The 22,126-nt window shown below is 34.5% G+C and overlaps 1 pseudogene; it reads left to right on the top strand.

Annotated features, from left to right (window-relative positions):
* The first annotated feature begins 21,497 nt into the window (after nucleotides 1-21,497).
* On the top strand, nucleotides 21,498-21,845 carry LOC132356589 (large ribosomal subunit protein eL33-like; annotated as a pseudogene).
* The last annotated feature ends 281 nt before the right edge of the window (nucleotides 21,846-22,126 follow it).

Genomic DNA, 22,126 nt, shown 5'->3' with positions numbered 1-22,126 from the left:
TAATTCAATGGGATGGATTTTTCTGGTACAATTAAATCCAAAGCTATGGCTAATGTGACTATAAAAAGGGCATTTGATTATCCAAGTACTGTGACTCAGAGAATATGTTTGTTCATTTAAAATGTTCAAGATATTGAGAAGTAAATTGATAAGTGATTTGTTAACTGAAGAGGGGAGGGGAATAGTAGGAAGAGGACTAGCAAAAGGCAAGAAGATTAGAAGAAAATTAAAGTAGACTTTTAATCTCTTTCTATAATTTTTTCTCTGCTTTTTAAATATATATTTAAAAGCCTTAAAATGTGCTTATTCATGGCCTCACCAGAAACAAATACATAAAGAGAAAGAAATCCAATTGCCTTTTAATTGTTGGACACCAAATTATCAATTCAGAAAAATTTCTAGGAGAAATATAAAATTAGGTACTAATGCGAGCACACGTGTCCTCTGCATCTTGTGAAGCTACAACATAGCCTGGGGAAGCTGAGCACACATTAACCAGGGCCAAGATATAGCCAATCAAGACCATTAAGCAGCATGAAGTCAGTCTAGAAAACTACAGGTCTGGATGGGAACTGCTTATACTTCTTCCTATGATAGATATTATTTGACTACTGCTATGAAATTTGAATTTATATGCCCTTTCCATTATGTTCACATTATCAATGTATTTATATCCATGCCCTACATACTGTCAACCTATTATAGTCTATAGTACTTCTTGCAAAGTCAGCCATGTTATTAGTAGCTTATTTATTTAATAATGATGATTGCTAATAATTTATTTCATGATGCTCACAACAAAAACTGAAATTTTCATTTTTCATATGGAAAAATAGGAAGCTTAGTTTGTTCAATTAAGTTCCTCTAGGCCATTTACAGAACTAGGAAGTGTCAAAGTCAGAAATGGAATACATACGTGTCTTAACTTCATTCCGGGTGCATGATCAAAATACAGTTGCTCTTTATTTTCTACCCCTTTGGGGTTGGCTTCTCATCCACAGTGCTTGTCCAGCCCTACCTGTCAAAAGGAAAGTGTTCCCTTAAATCAATACTCACTATAGTACTTGTTCTTAAATAATTTGGCCAATTTCCATTGCCCACCTAGTGAACTGCATCTTTTTTTTTTGGCTGCTTTGGGTCTTCGTTGCTGCGTGAGGGCTTTCTCTAGTTGTGGTCAGCGGGGGCTACTGTTCGTTGCAGTGTGCAGGCTTCTCACTGTGGTGGCTTCTCCTGTTGCGGAGCACAAGTGTTTTCCCTATCATTCTTCCAAATCAGTGATATTAGCTTCTTCTGCTGTGAAATACTTTATAAAATAGTAAAAAAAAAAAAAAAAAAAATTAGCATATTTTACTTGTAGCTCAATATGTGACTTGCTATTCTGCCACAGCAATGATTTCCAGTCAGAAGTGTCACAGTGAAAGAATGATTTAAAAATCAACTTGCTGATGTTCAGTGACCAAGGCTTTGAAGTGTGGCTTCACCCAACCACTAATTCTCAACATTAAGGATTGACCCTTGGAGATCTGTTTGGATACATTGTCTGTTTTGCAATTAGATTGTGCTTTGTCATCCCTCCTTGGGCTGGATACACTGAAACATGAGGCAGGCAAATGGCCCATCCCCACTGGTGCCGAGCCAGTGGCTCAGGTTGTACTGAACCGCGTCCATCCGGCTGATGCTCTGCTCACCATCCTGCTTCCTAATACGCTGGGCACCCCAGCTGGTCTTCCTCACTGCTTCACGGAGTAGGGGGAAGCAGCACAGCTCACAAGCTTCCTCTGTGAAGAACCACCTCTGCACGTAACATACACTAGACCTGCTCACACCCAAGGGAGTCCAGCCACCAGTGCACCACACACCTCTCACCTGACACTAACGACTTTATATTGCGCTACGGTATGCTTTTTTTAATAAGAAAATTTTTTCTAAAAAAGGAAAACCAAGTATAAATCCAACAGTAATTCACTGTTTTTTGGAATATGCTAGTAAATAGACATTGAAATGACATAAAAAAAGAGATTCATGGGTTTTTGCTTTTTATTTTTTAGCATCTTTGTTGGAGTATAATTGCTTTACAATGGTGTGTTACTTTCTGCTGTATAACAAAGTGAATCAGCTATACATATACATATATCCGCATATCCCCTCCCTCTTATGTCTCCCTCCCACCCTCCCTATCCCACCCCTCTAGGTGGTCACAAAGCACCGAGCTGATCTCCCTGTGCTATGCGGCTGCTTCCCACTAGCTATCTCATTTACATTTGGTAGTGTATATATGTCCATGCCACTTTCTCACTTTGTCCCAGCTTACCCTTCCCCCTCCCCGTGTCCTCAAGTCCATTCTCTATGTCTGTGTCTTTATTCCTGTCCTGCACTTAGGTTCTTCAGAACCATTTTTTTTTTTGTAGAATCCATATATATGTGTTAGAATACGGTATTTGTTTTTCTCTTTCTGACTTACTTCACTCTGTATGACAGACTCTAGGTCCATCCACCTCACTACAAATAACTCAATTTCGTTTCTTTTTATGGCTGAGTAATATTCCATTGTATATATATGTGCCATATCTTCTTTATTCATTCATCTGTTGATGGACACTTAGGTTGCTTCCATGTCCTGGCTGTTGTAAATAGAGCTTCAATGAACATTGTGGTACGTGACTCTTTTTGAATGATGGTTTTCTCAGGGTATATGCCCAGTAGTGGGATTGCTGGGTCGTATGGTAGTTCTATTTTTAGCTTTTTAAGGAACTTCCATACTGTTCTCCATAGTGGCTGTTATCAACTTACATTCGCACCAACAGTGCAAGAGGGTTCCCTTTTCTCCACACCCTCTCCAGCATTTATTGTTTGTAGATATTTTGATGATGGCCATTCTGACTGGTGTGAGGTGATACCTCACTGTAGTTTTGATTTGCATTTCTCTAATGATTAGTGATGTTGAGCATCCTTTCATGTGTTTGTTGGCAATCTGTGTATCTTCTTTGGAGGAATGTCTGTTTAGGTCTTCTGCCCATTTTTGGATTGGGTTGTTTGTTTTTTGATATTGAGCTGCATGAGCTGCTTGTATATTTTGGAGATTAATCCTTTGCCAGTTGCTTCATTTGCAAATATTTTCTCCCATTCTGAGGGCTGTCTTTTCGTCTTGTTTATGTTCTCCTTTGCTGTGCAAAAGCTTTTAAGTTTCATTAGGTCCCATTTGTTTATTTTTGTGTTTATTTCCATTTCTCTAGGAGGTGGGTCAAAAAGGATCTTGCTGTGATTTATGTCATAGAGTGTTCTGCCTATGTTTTCCTCTAAGAGTTTTATAGTCTTGTCACATAATTTTTTGATCAATCTGGAACTGATTTTTAGCTAACTTCCAAAACCAGTCCACTGATCAACAATTTCATTTCTGTCATACTTTAATATTTCTATATACATATGGTTTCTTCTAGATTCTTTGTTCATTGCATTCATCTATCTGCCTTTTCCTGCATCAATACCCACTATATTAATAATAATAGATTTTTAATAAGAATTATATTTGGCAGGGCAGGTATTCCTGACCCAATCTTCTGCTGCAGGTGTGATTGTTCATTATGGCCCTTTGCTCCTCACATATACATATGGTTAAATCATATTGGTTCCATGAAAAACTGTTTTGAAAATTTTACTAGCAATACCAAGAACCTCTGGATCAATTTGGGGGGAAACTGACAAATTTATGATACTGAGCTCTCCCTATCAATGTACATGGTCTTTCCATTTATTACGGTCTTCTTTGATGTCTTTTAGCTAATGTCATACTATTCTTTATAAGAGACTGGTACATTGTTTTTAGTTTTATTCCTATGATACATTTTTCCTGCCCTTGTATGTAGTATCTTTTATTTAGCAATTCTAAACATTATTTGCTAGTATATAAAAATAAAATTGACTTTAGTACCTTGACTCTTCTACTTAGCCACGCTGTTCAATCACCTTATTAACCTCAGTGGTTTGTGGATTACTTTGGGTTTTCTCTTTCCTTTAAGATAAGGATGGTGTAGTAGTGCACACTAGAAAAGGCTGGGAGAAATGAACATTCACTTTAGATCTGAGATGTATGTGATAAGCTGTATAATACTGATATAGAGAAAAATGTGAACAATGCATAAGCCACCCAGGCACCCTCAAACTAGGAAGTTTCTGAAGAGCTTGTGTAGAAGATGTCTGGGTGAATTTCTTTTTAGTTGTCTATTCATTGTTCAAGTTTGAATCAAACTATTCAAGAGCTTCCTCCATAGGTTTGTTACTCTCTGCCATCTTCTTTTTCAAAAATTAATTGTTGACTAATTCAGTAAAAACGTATTTTTTACCTTTTAAAGAGTATATTAAATGAGGTAGTACATGGAACAAATATTATAAAGTAGACAAAATGATAGCACTTTAGATGAATACAAAGTGTTTTGAAAATGTCCCTATGTCAAGTTCAATTTTTTGCAACAATTACTCATCGAGGGCCTTCTACAGGCAAAACCTTGACCCATTAAGAAAAGTATTTGTTTGGTTATCCCGTGCTAGGAAAAATTAAGAAGATAGTAAATTTAACTAATATAAGCCATCAATCTTAGAAACAGAAATAACCCTCACACCCATCTTTACTCTGTAATAGGTTTATCACCCTGATTTATTGGATAATTGCCTAATCCCTCTTGCATGTGTAGACAAGAATTCATCAACCTGAGGTACTTAAATGTATTCATCGTTGAAAGAAAACTTCAACTAGCTAGCCATTACGTCCTAATTCATTAGCTATGGTCATCACTCAACACTTTCTAGGGAAAAGTCATACAAAGGAAATGCTTATGAGAATTCTTTTTCTGACTCAGTGAAAATTCTATTATTTTTCAATTCATGTCTAAAACATGGAAATACTATGGTAATATTTAGCCTACCTCAACCCAAATAGTTCTAGGGATATAATTCCTGGCTGTACCTCTTATGAGAAGCAAATCCTTGTAAGCATAAGAAATTTCTGAACATGTCGTAGAATTTCAGTAATTGTTATCGTCACCCTTTCCTTCTCCTTTCTTCCCTGTGGTGGGTTTGGGAGGGGCGGGGAGGTTATATCTTTCAGAGGAGATAACACTTTGAAGACTCAATTAGATTTAGGTATTTAAAAGATTTAAAATATTAAATGTTCTTCCATTTAGTTCTTTATTTGAGCTACTCAAGTCTTCTAGACTTGTTACATCTGCTAGTAATATAGAAATATATTTATTTATAATCAGTGCAAACAATACTGAAGTATATTTGGTAAAAATGCAAACCCTGCACTGTTGCCACCAATCTTTTTTCCCTCCCCAGAAGGAATGAAAACAGTGTACTTTGTAACTTTAGAGTGTTTCTCTATGCATTTACATAGATACATTCATAAATGGATAAAAAGTTAGAACATTTAGGATAAACAGTTTTGTTGTTTTAATACAAATGGAATCATATAAATATTTCTGCAAAATTATTTTCTCATAATAATATGTCTTAAAGATGTTTCCATGTTTATATTTTCAGGTCTTTACCATTGAACTGCCACAGAGTAGCTTTTTATATAGTTTGGGATATTATCTAGCCATTCACTTACTGGTGAAAATTTATAATATTTACATCTATCTGTGTATATATTTTATTTTATTTTTAAAAATTTTTATTGGAGTATAGTTGATTTACAATGTTGTGTTAGTTTCAGGTGTACAGCAAAGTGATTCAGTTATACATATACATATATCCACTCTTTTTTAGATTCTTTTCCCATATAGGCCATTACAGAGTATTGAGCAGAGTTCCCTGTGCTATACAGTAGGTCCTTATTAGTTATCTATTTTATATATAGTAGTGTATGTATGTATTTTACATCATCCTGGTGTGAATATCCTTATACATGCCTCCTTTTACAGGAGTGAACAGTAGGTACTAAAGATACTTGGACATTAACGTTTTCCCAAAGCGGGGGCGAAAAAACCCTACCAAATCCTCCCCACCTACACATTCTTACATTAGCAGGACCAGAGACTCAGGGGCCTAGAAATTATGTACCTCTTCCCTCAACATACAGAACATATCCAGAAGATTCCTTTAAATTCAGTTATGTGTTTTTCAATATGTCCCCCTAGTAAATTCTCATGGCCATGTACTCTATCTCTTCCCATATCAGTTACATCTATCAGATTCTGTAAGATTTGTTCCCTAGATTAGCTATGATTTCTAGTATCCCAGCATTGCCTAATGTGTCATACAATCAATGATGTAGCTGGTAGGAAAAAAATTGCTTAAATTTGGCCGAATGCAAGTTAGCTGAAACCCAGCTATTCAACTCCAGCAGTTTGTTCAAAAATTAATATGTACGAGAACTCTGTTAAAAATGAATATATATAGGAACTGGTTTTTCAAGTATTCTTTTGTTAAATATTGTGCAACCACCTATTATCCTTTTAAATATTTGTACAGACCATTTTCTAAAATGCAGTGTATATTGTATAATATATAAATATTTATATTTTATTTGTTAGTAGAAATGATATAGCATTAATTTTTAACTTACCATAATTTATTTAGGCTATTTTGTTTCATGCTGTGGAAAGTTTAAATTTTTGCTATATGTTACAGTTTTCTAAGTAAAATCTTTCTCTAATTTTGCAATACCAATTTTCAGGCATTATCTGCTTATTTCCCTATTTTTTACCTGTATTTCTAATCCAGTCTTAGATAACTATGTCCACTCTTTCAGCTTTCATAGAGAAACATCAAACAAAAGTGGCTTAGTTTAAAAAAAAATACCTGCTTAATTTTTTCCCTTGCACAAAAAGTGAAACATAGATAAGCAGAATAGGCATAACTGTCTTTAAATTGTTATTTTTAAAGTAGAAAAATCCCATCCTTCAAGTTTCAGTTCTTTTTTAAAAAAATTAATTATTTTTTGGAATTTTATTTATTTTTTTATATAGCAGGCTCCTATTAGTTATCCATTTTATCCATATTAGTGTATATATGTCAATCCCAATCTCCCAATTCATCCCCCCACCCCCACTTTCCCCCCTTGGTGTCCATACGTTTGTCCTCTACATCCGTGTCTCTATTTCTGCCTTGCAAGCCAGTTCAACTGTATCCTTCTTCTAGATTCCACATATATGCATTAATATACAATATGTGTTTTTCCCTTTCTAACTTACTTCACTCTGTATGACAGTCTCTAGGTCCATCCACGTCTCTACAAATGACCCAATTTCGTTCCTTTTTATGGCTGAGTAATATTCCACTGTATATATGTACCACATCTTCTTTTTTAAAAATTTATTTATTTATTTATTTATTTTTGGCTGCGTTGGATCTTCGTTGCTGCACACAGGCTTTCTCTAGTTGCGGCAAGCGGGGCTACTCTTCATTGCGGTGCGCGGGCTTCTCATTGTGGTGGCTTCTCTTGTTGCGGAGCATGGTTTCTAGGCATGCAGGCTTCAGTAGTTGTGATGCACGGGCTTAGTTGCTCCGCGGCATGTGGGATCTTCCCGGACCACGGCTCGAACCCATATGTCCTGCATTGGCAGGCAGATTCTTAACCACTGCGCCACCAGGGAAGTCCCTTCAATTCTTTTTTAATTAATGACTCATTATTAGCTTTTTTTTCTATTTTTCCATATTTTAACAGAAATGTATGCTTTATTTTAGAAATAGAAAAATGTAATTTTTTTATTTTGAAAATATAATTTTTTAATATTTTAAAATAGAAAAATACAAAATGGAGCACAAAAAACCCTAGAATTTTACCTATCCAAAATATCTATTAACATTTTATTATCTGTACAGATTCTTTTCTAAAATACAAAGTATGTTTATTATATATTATATATTTGTGTCTTACTTTTCAGCAGAAATGGGATCATGCCATTATTTTGTAACCTACAGTTATTTAGGCAGTTTACCAAATGTTAGATATTTATTTTATTCTAACATCTCCCTATCTTAAACAGAGTGTGCAGGAATAATTTTAATATGAATTAGAAATGTAAAAGCAAAAAGACAGAGAATAAGGAGAATGGGTTAAACATGAAAAAAACATGACTGAAATGATGTTAAATATTAAAAAGCAAAAAAGCAGAAAAATGCCTATAAACTGGAAAAGAATATGTAATGATGTATGAAGGTCTGCAAAGTGCCCCACGGTGTATCAAAAATAACTAAGACTAAAAAAAAGCAGCGTCCAGGAATTTTCATTTAAACCTCATCATCATTTCAGCCAAAATGACCTGCTGAACAACTTGCTTTTAACTAAATTGCTTTCAATGAAATTATGTTTATAAAATTGCATTTGTCCACATTGCTTTTTCTAAGTTTTTTTTTTAATGGTCAAATTGTATCTTGCTATTAGGACAGAATTAGAAATCCAGAAGCCATTTTTGTCCCATGCTTAGTTCTTTCCTCTACCTCTGCACCTCCATCCCCCCATCATCTTTATCCTCAAATTTCATCATGGATCAGTTTCCATCCCAGGACCATGAGATTCTTCCTGTGAATGTAAACGTTGTTTGGAAGATGACCTTCTTTATACCATACCTTCAGAAATACTCTGGAGTTATGGCTTTTTAACCATAGAATGTCTAACTCTAACTCTCCTAGTTTTAGGATGTTCCCTTCAGTCCTTTTTCAAACTAAATTTCATGTATCATGTTTTTACCTCTCCTTATAAGATGAAGACTAAGCATTTTAAGCAAACTCTTGAATTGGTGCTATATACCCAGTGAACAATTCGACTAAATCAACTAGGCTACTCTATTGCTCATTGCAAAATTTTTATGATAGCACACTCTTTCCATATATACCAAGAACACTCTATTTCCCCCATCTTATGGCTTCATCCTCAAATTCCCAAAGCTATCTGCACAATGTTATTCCCATAATAGCAATGCAATAGAAAAAAACCCCAAATTATCAATATGCCTTTATTTGCAGCCCTTCTCACCTGAATTCCAAAGATTCTTGTTTAAAAGGCAATCTACTGACCTCTTCTCTGTAGCCCCAAGTCCAAACAGCAAGCTGTCTGTGAGACTGTGCTTTCCCAGTAGCTGTACCTAGAGTAAAGGAAGGGTAGAGGGTTTGGTAAGAGTGAGATGTGGTGGACATGGTGCATGAGAGTGTGTTGAATGAGGGTTAAGAGGTAGGGAGGAGCTAGTGAAATAGAGGAGCAGAATGGCATGAAGGAACAGGAAATTTTTACTTTTGCTTCGTGTATGTGTGGTTTTCATAAATGTATAATATCAAAAGAGGAAATTATGTTTGAAAGCATTTATGGTAAACCTCCTGTGTCATGGGTAGAGTAAAATGCCTGGCTGGACTTGTTAAGAAGGTGAAAAGCAAAAATGATGCCTCAAAGTTTCTGGAGTGAGAGTTGTGTTTCCTTTTAACATGATTTTTGCAGAGACTGGATCATGTGGAGACATCGCTTATAAATATGATCACCTGGTCAAGAACTGAATAACTTGTCCTGACCACTTCACACAGGTAAAATTAGAATAAAAACCATCCTCCACTTGATGACAAGCTCCCAGGGAACATTCTAATACCAAGGGGCAAGTCTGGCTCCCTCGCCATCATTTTCACTTCATCCATCTAACAGAAATTGCACAAAAATCACCAACTACATTCCATCTCAAATTTCTCTCAACTCTATAACCCGTATCCTATTTTGCGTTAATCCCTTTCAGCCTAACCACATCACACGCAGCATCTCACCTGAGAATGTAACGCAAATCTGTCATCTGAGCAATACTGAAATCTTGCTGTAACACAACGAGCTGCTGTGTTTAGGAAATTGCATTGTTCTGGAGAGAAAACCTGAGAAATCATGATCCATCTACAAATCCCTCTATACCTTATGGCATCCTTTTATCACTACCATGCCAAGAGGACCAGACTCACACTGGCAGTAGCAGGAAGGGAATAACACTGGAAATATATCATAGGATGTTGGGTTCAAGTGCTATGACAATGGCAGCAAGATTTTGCACATAATTTCGAAAGAAACCCTACCATAGTACAATATAAGGCTATCCTCAAGAATTCATCTGGACCTACTTTGTAACCTCCCTGTGTCTCTCACTTTCCTTGCCACTTTTGTCTGTTATTACTCCTCAGAAGCATATCTTTATGTTTTCCCTTATTTGATTTGCAATGCCCTGTCTTATGAAGGTTGTCCTGGTCCTTAAGTTCATGCTTCCCCTAAATCTACCTATTCACTCTTTACTGTTACATTCCTGGCACCTAGGACAATGTTGGTACATAGTACATGTGCCCATTTGATGGTGCCTGTATCCTATGTGTTCTTTACTCCTGTTTCAGTTCCAAAAGCTAAAACTGTGCCCCCTAAAGTAGCATAAAGGATCTGCACTAACTTTAATCATCAAAGGAAAAATATTCATAAAAGTTCATAATAGTTAAGTTAAAGATAGGAGAAAGCGCAGAAAAATCCTCTGTTAAGAAAAATAAGGACCAAATGGTGTTTTGCAATTGTTTACAATGCTCTAGGAGCTGAAGTTTGTGAAAAAACCATAACTAGTGGTTTCTAAGAAGGTGGTTACCTTTGTCAGGGTAGTCAGGAAAGGCCCCTGTGAGGATATTTTAGTAAGAGAACCAAATAACGAAAAGCAGAGAACCATGTACAAACTTGAGAGATCATTCCAGGCACAAAAAAGAGCAAGTTCAAAGGCCCTGAAGCAGGGGGGAGCTCAGCATGTTCTAGTGGTAGGACCAGCAAATGAAGTGATGGTAAGAGGTACTACCCAAATTAAAGAACATTAAAAAAACAATTCATATTTAAGGATGAGATATAAGTTATTTTTCCACATCAATAACGTGGAAATTGTGAGATATCCTGTCCAGAGATTTGAAATAAAGAAATTAGTTCCTTCACCCACAGTAATATACAAGGAAACATTTACTAGGCATATGTTATGTGAGTTTCCTTAATTTACAATTTTTAATAAATTTTATTGAAGAATAGCATACTTATACAGAAATGCCCAAAGCCTAAGAGCAATCAGTACACATATTCATTTGACAATTGTAATTATGTACCTGGCCATGTTCTAAGCACTGGATACAGAGGTGAAATGAAAGAGATCACACATCTTTCATGCAGCACTTATCTGAAAGGCAGGAGATAGAAAATAGATACATAAACAAACAAATAAATAAAATCATTTCTCATGTTGGTCACCGCTATGATGTGAGTATAGCCACGTAACTACATAGTAACAACTCTATATTTGGCCTTACTGATATTAGAATAGAAAAAGAAAACTTCTACAACCTTGGTTTTCATTTTTAGTATATATAAGTATCACCTGGGGAACTTGTTAGGAATTCTACCCAAGGCTGCACCACAGAAACTAATTCAATAAGTTTGTTGGGGCCTGGATATCTGCATTTAATTAACATCTATGTAACCTTAAGCAGCTGAATGCATAGGGAAAAACTTTTTAAAAGAATGATCTAGATGGTAAAAATTTAAATTTACCCCAGGACTATCTAGAGAGATGGAGACAGAGACAGACAGACCGAGAAAGAAAGAAAGAAAAGAAGAAAGAAAAGAAAAAGAAAGAAAGAAAGAAAAGAAAGGGAGGGAGGGAGGAAGGGAGGGAGGAAGGAAGAAAGGGGAGAGGAGAGGAAAGGAAAGGAAAGGAAGGAAGGGAATGACTAGGTTGTCCTGATGGATAGTTCTCAGTGAAATAGTGGTCCCAGTTAGGTGAGTATATTATCACTGTATAGATTTAGTACATACTTGGAATCTTAGGTACTAAGATAAATGATCAAAGAATTATACATTCTCAGACTTGAAAATTTGTGCATTTAAATATTTATGTGGTTGAAATTATCAAGAATTATTAAAATAATACATTTTCATTTAAATTTTGAAGACATATTACCATGGAAGCAAAAATAAAAGGATTACGAAGTATAGGTACAAATGAAAAAGTGTAAGTTGTTAGAGATATCTATTTATAAAATTTTGGTTAAAAAAACTTACTTTAACTCATTTCAGCTGGCAAAATACTCCCTAGAAAATGGTAAATTAAGGCTAGAGACTTCAGGATTTTTTGCAAATAAAGTGGGAAAATCTGTTACTTCAGTTTATTTTTGCCATATAGACTACTTTCTTATGTCACTATGGAGCTGCAGGCAATTCTGTTTTAATAAAGGCCTGTGTGAGCAGGAAAATAAATGCAGTATTATTAAGGAAATGTAAAGTATTATCAAAAGAAACACAGCCAATGAATGTTTAAGGATATAAAAATGGAAATAACTGTTGTAAATTAGAGTAATGACACGTGTAAATGACAAAATATACGACACTATAACTGATAAAATTTTGATCTCAAATACAAACACTCACACACACAAATATATAAAGTTACCAGCCACAGTCTGCTAAATAAGTGCTTATTATAATTTAAAAAAAAGCTTACCCATAATAATAGAAATCACAAACCATATTAAAAAAATACATAGAAACACAAATAAAAGCAATTTTGTTACCATTACATATTGCAGTTAAGACTTCAAAAATAAATTTCAGTAATACACAATGCTATCCCAACTTATGGCAGTGTGTACTGGCTCATTCCTACTTCAGTGCAATCTGGTTAGGTGCAAAAATACTTTTGAGAATCAGACTACATGAATAATATTATAATAAATAATATATTAAAAGGCTCTAGAATTATATTGTTACATGGAAATATAAATATTCTATAAATTGCAGAAGTCAAAATGAGTATATTTTTCAACAAATTATGTGTATAAAAATATATGCATAAATATTAACAAGAATTGAAATAAAAATTTATAGGATGCAAAATATTTTTGCTTTTCATGTTCACTGGTGTTTTGTTTTTCTAAAAGTTTCTGAATTATCTTAGGCAATAGATAATTAAAATTCCCCAACATATTCTTTATCAATAGAAAAGAAGCCTTATCTCATGTGAAGAAATGTTAATTTGTTTCTTTCCGTTAATGAGCCCAGAATCAGTGTCCTGTGACAGTTATTTATTCATTTCTCTCTGGGTGACACAACCTTCAGAATAACATTTACTTCTTGTCTTCCTGGCATCTCAATCTAAAAACCTAAGGAAATAAGATCACATTTCAGCATTTCCCTCACTAAAGATTTTTATTAGTCAAGAGAATTGCTGTTCTCAAAACAACAAATGACACTCAATATAGAAAATCGTCCATCATTTTCCAGGTTTGGGAGTCACATCTTGCTAGCTTCACCAGATGCTGTGCCCTTGCCTCTACTGGACTTAGATTCGCATCCACTTACCTGTGATGACTCTTATGTTTCCAAAGGATAGGATAAAGGGTATGCCCTCAACAAATACAAGTATTCGTCCCTGGCTGGGCATCTGACCCAAATCCTATCTCTTCACCAATTGTTAGTTCAACCTGCCAGCTGCGGAAACCTTAAGATGGGAGAAAATATTTGCAAATGAAGTAACTGACAAGGGATTAATCTCTAAAATACACAAATATCTCATGTAGCTCAATATCAAAAAAACCCCAAAAAACCCACAACCCAATCAAAAAAATGGGTGGAAGATCTAAATAGGCATTTCTCCAAAGAAGACGTACAGATGGCCAAAAAGCACATGAAAAGATGCTCAACATTGCTAATTCTTAGAGAAATGCAAATCAAAACTGCAGTGAGGTATCACCTCACACCAGTCAGAATGGCCATCATCAAAAAATCTACAAACAATAAATGCTGGAGAGGGTGTGGAGAAAAGGGAACCCTTCTACACTGCTGGTGGGAATGTAAATTGGTATAGCCACTATGGAGATTCCTTAAAAAACTAAAAATAGAACTACCATATGACCCAGCAATCCCACTCCTAGGCATATACCTAGAGAAAACCATAATTCAAAAAGGTACATGCACCCCTATGTTCATTGTAGCACTATTACAATAGCCAGGACATGGAAGCAACCTAAACATCCATCAATAGAGGAATGGATAAAGAAGATGTGGTACATATATACAATGGAACATTACTCAGCCATAAAAAAGAACAAATTAATATTATTTGCAACATGCATGGACCTAGAGATTGTCATACTGAGTGAAGTAATTCAGACACAGACAGAGAAATATCATATGATAATGCTTATATGTGGAATCTGAAAAAAGGGTACAAATGAACTTATTTACAAAACAGAACTAGAGTCACAGATGCAGAAAACAAACTTATAGTTACCAGGGTATGATGGGGGGGAGGGATAAATTGGGAGATTGGGATCATCATATACACATTACTATAAATAAAATAGATAATAAGAACCTACCATACAGCACAGGGAACTCTACTCAATACTCTGCAATGGCCTATATGGGAAAAGAATCTACAATAAGAGTGGATATATGAAAAAAAAAAAGAATTATACTTGTCCTTTTCCTCAAGGCCTAAAAAGAATGGAAGAATCTAGATCCTAGCTTCATAGTACTTGAAACCTAACCTGACTTTTCTAAATTCTCGGTAAGGAAAGGGGTTTCAAAAGCAAAGGGAAAGATAAAATGTATAACCTTAGACATTTTTCATTGTTGCCTAAAGATCTGGTACTCTCCGAGAGCAGGGCTGAAAGAAGATATTGGTCGGTGACCAGACGACTGTGTAATCTTAGCATTTCAGAATTCTCCCTGAATATAGATGTGAGGGGAGAAAAAGCTCATCAGTGTTTGCCGGTCTGAAAATTGTTTTCCAAATATTTGCATAATAATGCCTATACTGGTCTTGCAGCATCTCTAAGTTTTTTTTCTTTTAAGTATCTTACTTTCCCTCTTTTTTTCAAAAAACGTTTAAAAAGATTTATATGGTTGCTTAACACACTCCAAGTTATCTGAGAACTTTTTTAGACTTGAGTAGCGGGAGGAAGTGAAAACAATTTGTGAAGTATCTGATTGGGAAGGGCACCTAGAGAAAAAATTTAAAGTACACATGTAAATAACATTTATATTAAAATATTTAAAAGACTATCATTTTCCCCAGACCATTATATTGCTCAGCGACATGATTTTTGCTGGAACATAAGGAAGTGGACAAGCAGAGGGAAGCTTGGAACTTAAAAAGTTCCGACTTTGCCTGACAGTTTCTAAGAGGAAATTATTTATGTCTCTCTTAATACAGGGATAATAAGGGGAAGTGGAAGTCTACAGAAGATAGAGGAAAAGGCTATAAAAGTTTTGATACTTGAATAAGGTATTTTAATTCCCAGATGAGGATCCAGTGACAAGTACCATAAAATCAGGATGACCCAATAAAGACTTGTGATGAGCTAATTTTACTCAAGAATGAGGAAAAAATCAGCATGAATAATAACTGAAGATTAGAGGAAAATGTATTTAATACACTTAACTTTGTAAAAAAAAATTCTGACCTAAATTATATATTATTCATTTAAATGCACAGTATTTAAATGCACTAGATAGTAATTCTCGTAGACACTAAGTATAGCTTTGTTAAGCACTCTATGTTTTAAAAGAGTAGAAAAGGAGCTTTGGTTTAAATCTCCCAGTTAATCATGATCATAGGAAGTAAGAGGTTAACATGAGGACTTAGCTCGGCTATCTCCACACACCAGGTGGATAAATATGGACATCTGAAATATAATGCCCAGAAGATAAAATTTTTAAAAATCCTTGAGTTGTAGCCTACAAAATACATAAAAACTTTAAAAAATATTAGTATATATATATATATATATATATATATCCAAACTGTCTTTAGATTTTCAGCTAGATCAGTTTTCCTAGCTGGTAACTTTAGAAATTGTAGGAAAGCCCACCTAACAGCTGCTGTTATGATTATGATTCCTCATCTTTGAAGCATACTTTCAGTGAATAATATTCTAAGCTCTATGTTAGGTTTGAGGAGAAAGTTAATTACATTCTTGAACTTTCCTGGATGGATTCAGATGTCACAATCTATTTTTTTCATTGTTTGGGCCAGAGATAGAATCAGAAATATGTTCACTGTGACCAGGAAAAAGATCTAATCTCTCGAATTAATATTTTTTAATAGTATTTATTACTGCTAAATAGTAATTTTTCTCCCATTTTGCTTCCACATATGGACATGGAGTATTTCCCCATTTTACAGCCATTCCTCTTCTACAATGTTTCTATCAAAAGGTCATGTTTCTAAGGGCTGCATCTGGAGTTCCAGTGTTGGACGTGTTTTCATCAGAGAAGAGATAACCAGCACTAACTTCATTTGCCTTGTGATGCCCCATCTTCTACAGAAGAATCTATCTTCCCTCACAAAGCATATTCTATAAGATCCAGCACTAAACATGGGCTAATTCTAAAGAATAGAATCTCCTACTTAGATGATCAGTACTTTTACTCCTATTTCTCATTTTAATTCCTATACTCAGATACTCCTCTTAAATGCTTTCATATTTACTGTTAACTATTTGGTTTATAAATTGTAACGTCTGACACGAAAATACCAGACATTTCTCAAGCACTTTGGGTTCCATTTAGGATGTTAGGATTCTCTTTGTAGTTGAATTGTGAAAATATTATTTGTAGATTTATATTGAACTTTGAGTTTTGTGGAATCATATAAATCAAAATTATTTACCCCATGGCCTGACCATAGAATTTAGTGGGTATTATTTAGTTTTTCAATTTTAGCCCTATATTTGACAAAAGCATGCATTTATTAATAAGTTTCCATCAGTAACAGTGATATGGTATATTTAGAATCTTTCTTCTGGATTTTTTTCTAGTAATATTTTCTTCTAGCTGTAAAACCAGACAAAATTCTAATCCAATCCCATTTCTTCTATTTACAAACAGTCAAATTTTGAACATTACTTAAACTCTCTTTGTTTCCTTAATCTGTATAATAAGCGTAATACCACTGTCATAGGCCATTATAAAGATTCAATGACTATATATAAAATAGATAACTAATAAGGACCTACTCAATACTCTGTAATGACCTATATGGGAAAAGAATCTAAAAAAGAGTAGATATATGTATATGTAAACTGATTTGCTTTGCCGTACAGAAGAAACTAACACAACATTGTAAATCAACTACACTCCAATAAAAAAAAAAAAAAAAACTAAAAATGTCTTAAAAAAATAAATAAGATATAAGGATGTAATGTATAGCACAGGGACTATGGTCAATATTTTATAATACCTTTAAATGGAGTATAATCTATAAAAATATTGAATCATTATGTTGTACACCTGAAACTAATATAATATTGTAAATAACTACACTTCAGTAAAAAATACAGTAATGTAAAAAAAAGATTCAATGAGAGGTTATGCTCAGTAAACATTACTTCCCTTAATCTAACTTTTAAAAAATTTTTTTATAATTACATTTTTTAGAGATAATAGTAGATTCACATGGAGTTGTAAAAAACGATACAGAAATTTCTTCTTACCTTTTAACCAATTTTCCTCAATGGAAACATTTTTCAAAATTGTAGTACAATATCACAGCCAGGATATAACATTGATAGAATCCACAGATCTTGTGCAGATTTCCCCAGTTTTATCTGTGCTACTGTGTGTGGGTAGTGTGTGTGTGTTTAAAATTTTATTTTAAACTAATTTTAAACTTATGAAAAGCTAAAAGAATAATACCAGGAGCATTTTTTCTTTTTCCTAAATCATTTTAAGTTGCCAACCTGATGCCCCATCACCTCCCAAATATGTAAGTATGAATATCCAACAAACAAGGCCATTGTTCCACATAACTGCACTATTACCATCAAAATCAGGAATTTAACATGGGTACATTATTACCATCTAATCTACAGAGTTTATTCAAGTTTCACCATTTTCCAATAATATCGTTTCTAGAAAAGAATCCAGTTCTATTTAGTTGGCACATCTGTTTAAGTCCTGTTCACATTGGATCTATTCTTCCATCTTTACTTGACTTAAATGATTTGACACTTTTAAAAATTGTAGGCCAGTTATTTTATAGTATGTCCCTCAATTTGGGTTTGTCTGATTTTTCTTCATGACTAGATTCAAGTTAAGTATTTTTGGCAGGAGTATCAGAAAAGTAATACCAAATTATTCTCACTGCATTCTATCAACTGATAAGCAAATTCAATGTGTGCCATTACTGGGGATATTAAACATTAGCACGTGATTAAATAGTTTCTTCCAGGTTTCCCCAGTTGTAAAGATTCCCTCTTTTACCTATATAATTGACAAGCATTTTGCACAGAAGTTCTTTGAATTTATAGAAATATCTTGTGCATCATTTAACTCTCACCAAAATGTTTTACATGCATTGATGTTTTTGGCTGAGTTACTTATTACTGTGATAATTGCCAGATGATTTTCTTATTCTGTAGTTTTCTCCTCTATTTATTAGTTGGCATTTCACTGTTACGAAAATCTTTCACCTCTGCTCATTTAGTCATTCATTCATTTATTCATCCATTCATTTATTCATGCATTCATATCTGTATGTACTGGTGGATTTCTGTTTTATTCAATTGATTATAATATGTTGCTATTATTACTTATTTTAATGCTCAAATTGTCCCAGATTTGACCAGTGTGGATCTCAGGCTGGTTTGTGTATCCTTTTGACATGGTTCCATCATATGGGGAACATTTCTTTACTTTCTGGTACATCAAAATGTTCCTGGCTCATCCGTTTCTTCCCTTCCCCAGTCCAGGAATCGGAAATTTCTCCAAGGAGCTCTGGTTCCTTTTAGTGGAGAATGGTATTTATAAAGCAAGATCTGAGTGAAAGATATGCTCATTGCTACTGGAGTATCTCTGCTCCCAGGCTCTCTCAGGACAGAGCTAGGATATATATGACCTATGTTATATACAATTACATTATCTATCCCCACATTTTCCTTCCTTCCTCCCTCCCTCCCTTCCTTCCTATCTTCCTTCCTTTTTTCTTTCTATTTGTCATCTATCTATTGAAAACTATAAATTCACATTAATATTTCCATATCTAACATTACAGGGTTCATTCTAGTTTTCTTTTTTTCCATATTTGTGACTCCCTTTTCTAGCAGCAATAAATCGGACTCAATTTTTCTCAATATAAATAACTATTTGATTAGTTACCATCATAGGTACTCAACTCATATCAAAGCCACCATCACCCTCCTCTCCACCCTCCCCATCTCTCCGCCATCGGTGTGACAAACTTCTCAAGCTGCTTGGTTTCTGAATACCCTACACTAGCAACTGCCACTTCACTCCTCCTCATGGATGCTGTTCTCACCCTACTCAATCTTCAGTCTTTCACATTAGATGCCTCTACTCACCTCCGCCTTCAGACATCTTCCTCAACTCTCTCATCCTCGAATAACCAGGTCAGGCTGCCACCAGTGCACCCAAGCCCCCAGACACTCTGGAACCCCACTCAGATTCTGAAAGCCTCCCTTAGGCAGTGCCCGTAACCCTGTATGGATGACAGTGTTTTCACATCTTCACCTAGTCGTTTGTTGACCAAATTAGGAAGAAAGGAATGGAGGAAATGAGGAAGTAAAGGAAAAGAAGTGCACAGAAAGAAGGAAAGGAAGGATTTTGTTTTAAATCAGAGATCTATAGACCCCTATCTTACACTATACATAAAAATCAACTAAAATGGATTAAAAACTTAAACATAAGACCTGAAACCATAAAGCTCCTAAGAGAAAACACAGGGGAAAAACCTCCCTGACATTGACCTTGGCAATGATTTTTTGAATACAACACCAAAAGCTTAGGCAACGAAAGCATAAATAAATAAACTAAAAATTTCTGCACAGGAAAGGAAACCATCAACAAAATGAAAAGGCAACCCATGGAATGGGAGAAAATATTTGAAAACCATAAATCTGATAAACCATATAACTGAAAACCATATATCTGATATCCAAAATATATAAGAAACTCATACAACTCAATAGCAAAATAAACTCATAAAAAATGGGCAAAAGAGCTGAATAGACATTTTTCCAAAGAAGATATACAAATTACCATTAGATATATGAAAAGGTGCTTAACATCACTAATCATCAGAGAAATGGAAATCAAGATCATAATGAGATCTCACCTCACATCAGTTAAATAATCATTATCAAAAAGACAAAAAAGGCAACAAGTGTTAGGGAGGATGTGGAGAAAGGGGGACCCTTATATACTTTTGATGGGATTGTAAATTGGTATACCAATTATGGAAAACAATATGGAGGTTCCTCAAAAAATTAAAAATAGAACTACCTTATGATCCAGAAATCCCTGTTCTGGGTATATATGCAAAGAAAATTAAATCAGTACCTCAAAAAGATATCTGTGCTCCCATATTCATTGCAGCATTATTCACAATAGCTGAAATACAAAAACAACCTAAGTGTCCATTGATGAATGATTGAGTAAAGAAATATTTGTATGTACATACAATGAAATATTACTCAGCTTTTAAAAAAGAAGGAGATTCTGCCATTTGCGACAACATGCATGAAAATGGAAGACATTATGCTAAGTGAAATAAGCCAGAATCAGAAAGAAAAATACTGCCTGATCTCATTTATATGTGAAATCTTAAAAAAGTTGAATACATAGAAACAGAGTAGAACAGTGTTTACCAGGGGCTGGGAAGTGGAGGAAATGGGGAGATGTTGGTCAAAGGGTATGATGTTTCCATTATGTAGAATGGATAAGATCTGGAGATCTGATTAACAGCATTGTAACTATAGTGAATGGTACTGGATTGTGTACTGGAAATTTGCTCAGAGAGTGGATTTCAGGTGCTCTTACAACAACAACATGTTAACTGTGTGAGGACGTGGATATGTTAATTAACTTGAATGTAGTAATCATTTCACTATATATATATATATATGTATATATCTCAAAACACCATGCTGTGCACCTTAAATATATACAATTTTTATTTTTAAAAAAACAAATAAAAATAAAAGTAGAATTACCTTGAGATCCAGCAATTCCACTTCTAGAATTTATCCAGAAGAATTGAAATCAGGATCCAAAAAGTTTTAGTACCCCTATGTTCATTGCAGCACTATTCACAATAGCCAAGTTGTGGAAACAATTAAAAGTCCATTAACAGATGACTGTGTAAAGAAACTATGGAATATACATCTAATGGAATATTATTTAGCCTTAAAAAAGACAGGAATTCTGCAATGCATGACCATATGAATGAAGTTTAAGGACAAACTAAGTGAAATAAGCCAGTTACAGAAGACAGGTATGGCTTGATTCGATTTGTATGAGGTATCTATGAATAATCTCTAAATAGGTGCTGTACAATATTGTACCTATAGTCAACAATAACATATTGTACATTTAAAAAAATTTAAGAGGTAGATCTCATGTTAAATGTCATTTCCGTAATAAAATTTTAAATTTAAATTAAAAAAATACTTTTCTTTTTCAACCATCTTGGACCCTGTGGAGGCCTGCTGGGAGTAGGACTTCTAAAACAACAAATATGTCTGGAAGGCTGTGGTCCAAGGCCATTCTTGCTGGCTATAAGCAGGGTCTACAGAACCAGAGGGAGCACACAGCTCTCCTGAAAATTGAAGGTGTATATGCTTGAGATGAAACTGAATTCTGTCTAGGCAAGAGATGTGCTTATCTGTACAAAGCAAAGAACAACACGGTAACTCCTGGTGGAAAACCTAACAAAACCAGAGTAATCTGGGGAAAGATAGCTCGTGCTCATGGAAACAGTGGCATGTTTCATGCCAAATTCTGAAGCAACATTTCTACTAAGGCCATTGGACACAGAATTCGTGTGATGCTGTACCCTTCAAAGATTTAAACTTACTGAAAAGTAAATAAATAAAAGTGTGGAATTGTTCCCTTGTAAAAAATAAAATAAAATAAAAAAATAGAACCATTCTGATCTCAGTGTCTAGCATAGGACTGTACTGATTGAATACAAGGTAATAAATATTTGATGAATAAAAAATTTTTAAAAACCAATCAAGAGATTTATTTATCACCTATCCCAATAGAGATATGAGAGGGAAATTTTTCTTTTTAACTGGCAGTGTGGTTGTGTAAGGGAGAAAGAGTAGTGAAGGAAAAAGTTAATTTAGG

The sequence above is a fragment of the Balaenoptera ricei genome, chromosome 21, assembly GCF_028023285.1.
Source record: "Balaenoptera ricei isolate mBalRic1 chromosome 21, mBalRic1.hap2, whole genome shotgun sequence".
Classification (NCBI taxonomy): Eukaryota; Metazoa; Chordata; class Mammalia; order Artiodactyla; family Balaenopteridae; genus Balaenoptera; species Balaenoptera ricei.
This window is presented reverse-complemented; position numbering and strand designations above follow the sequence as displayed.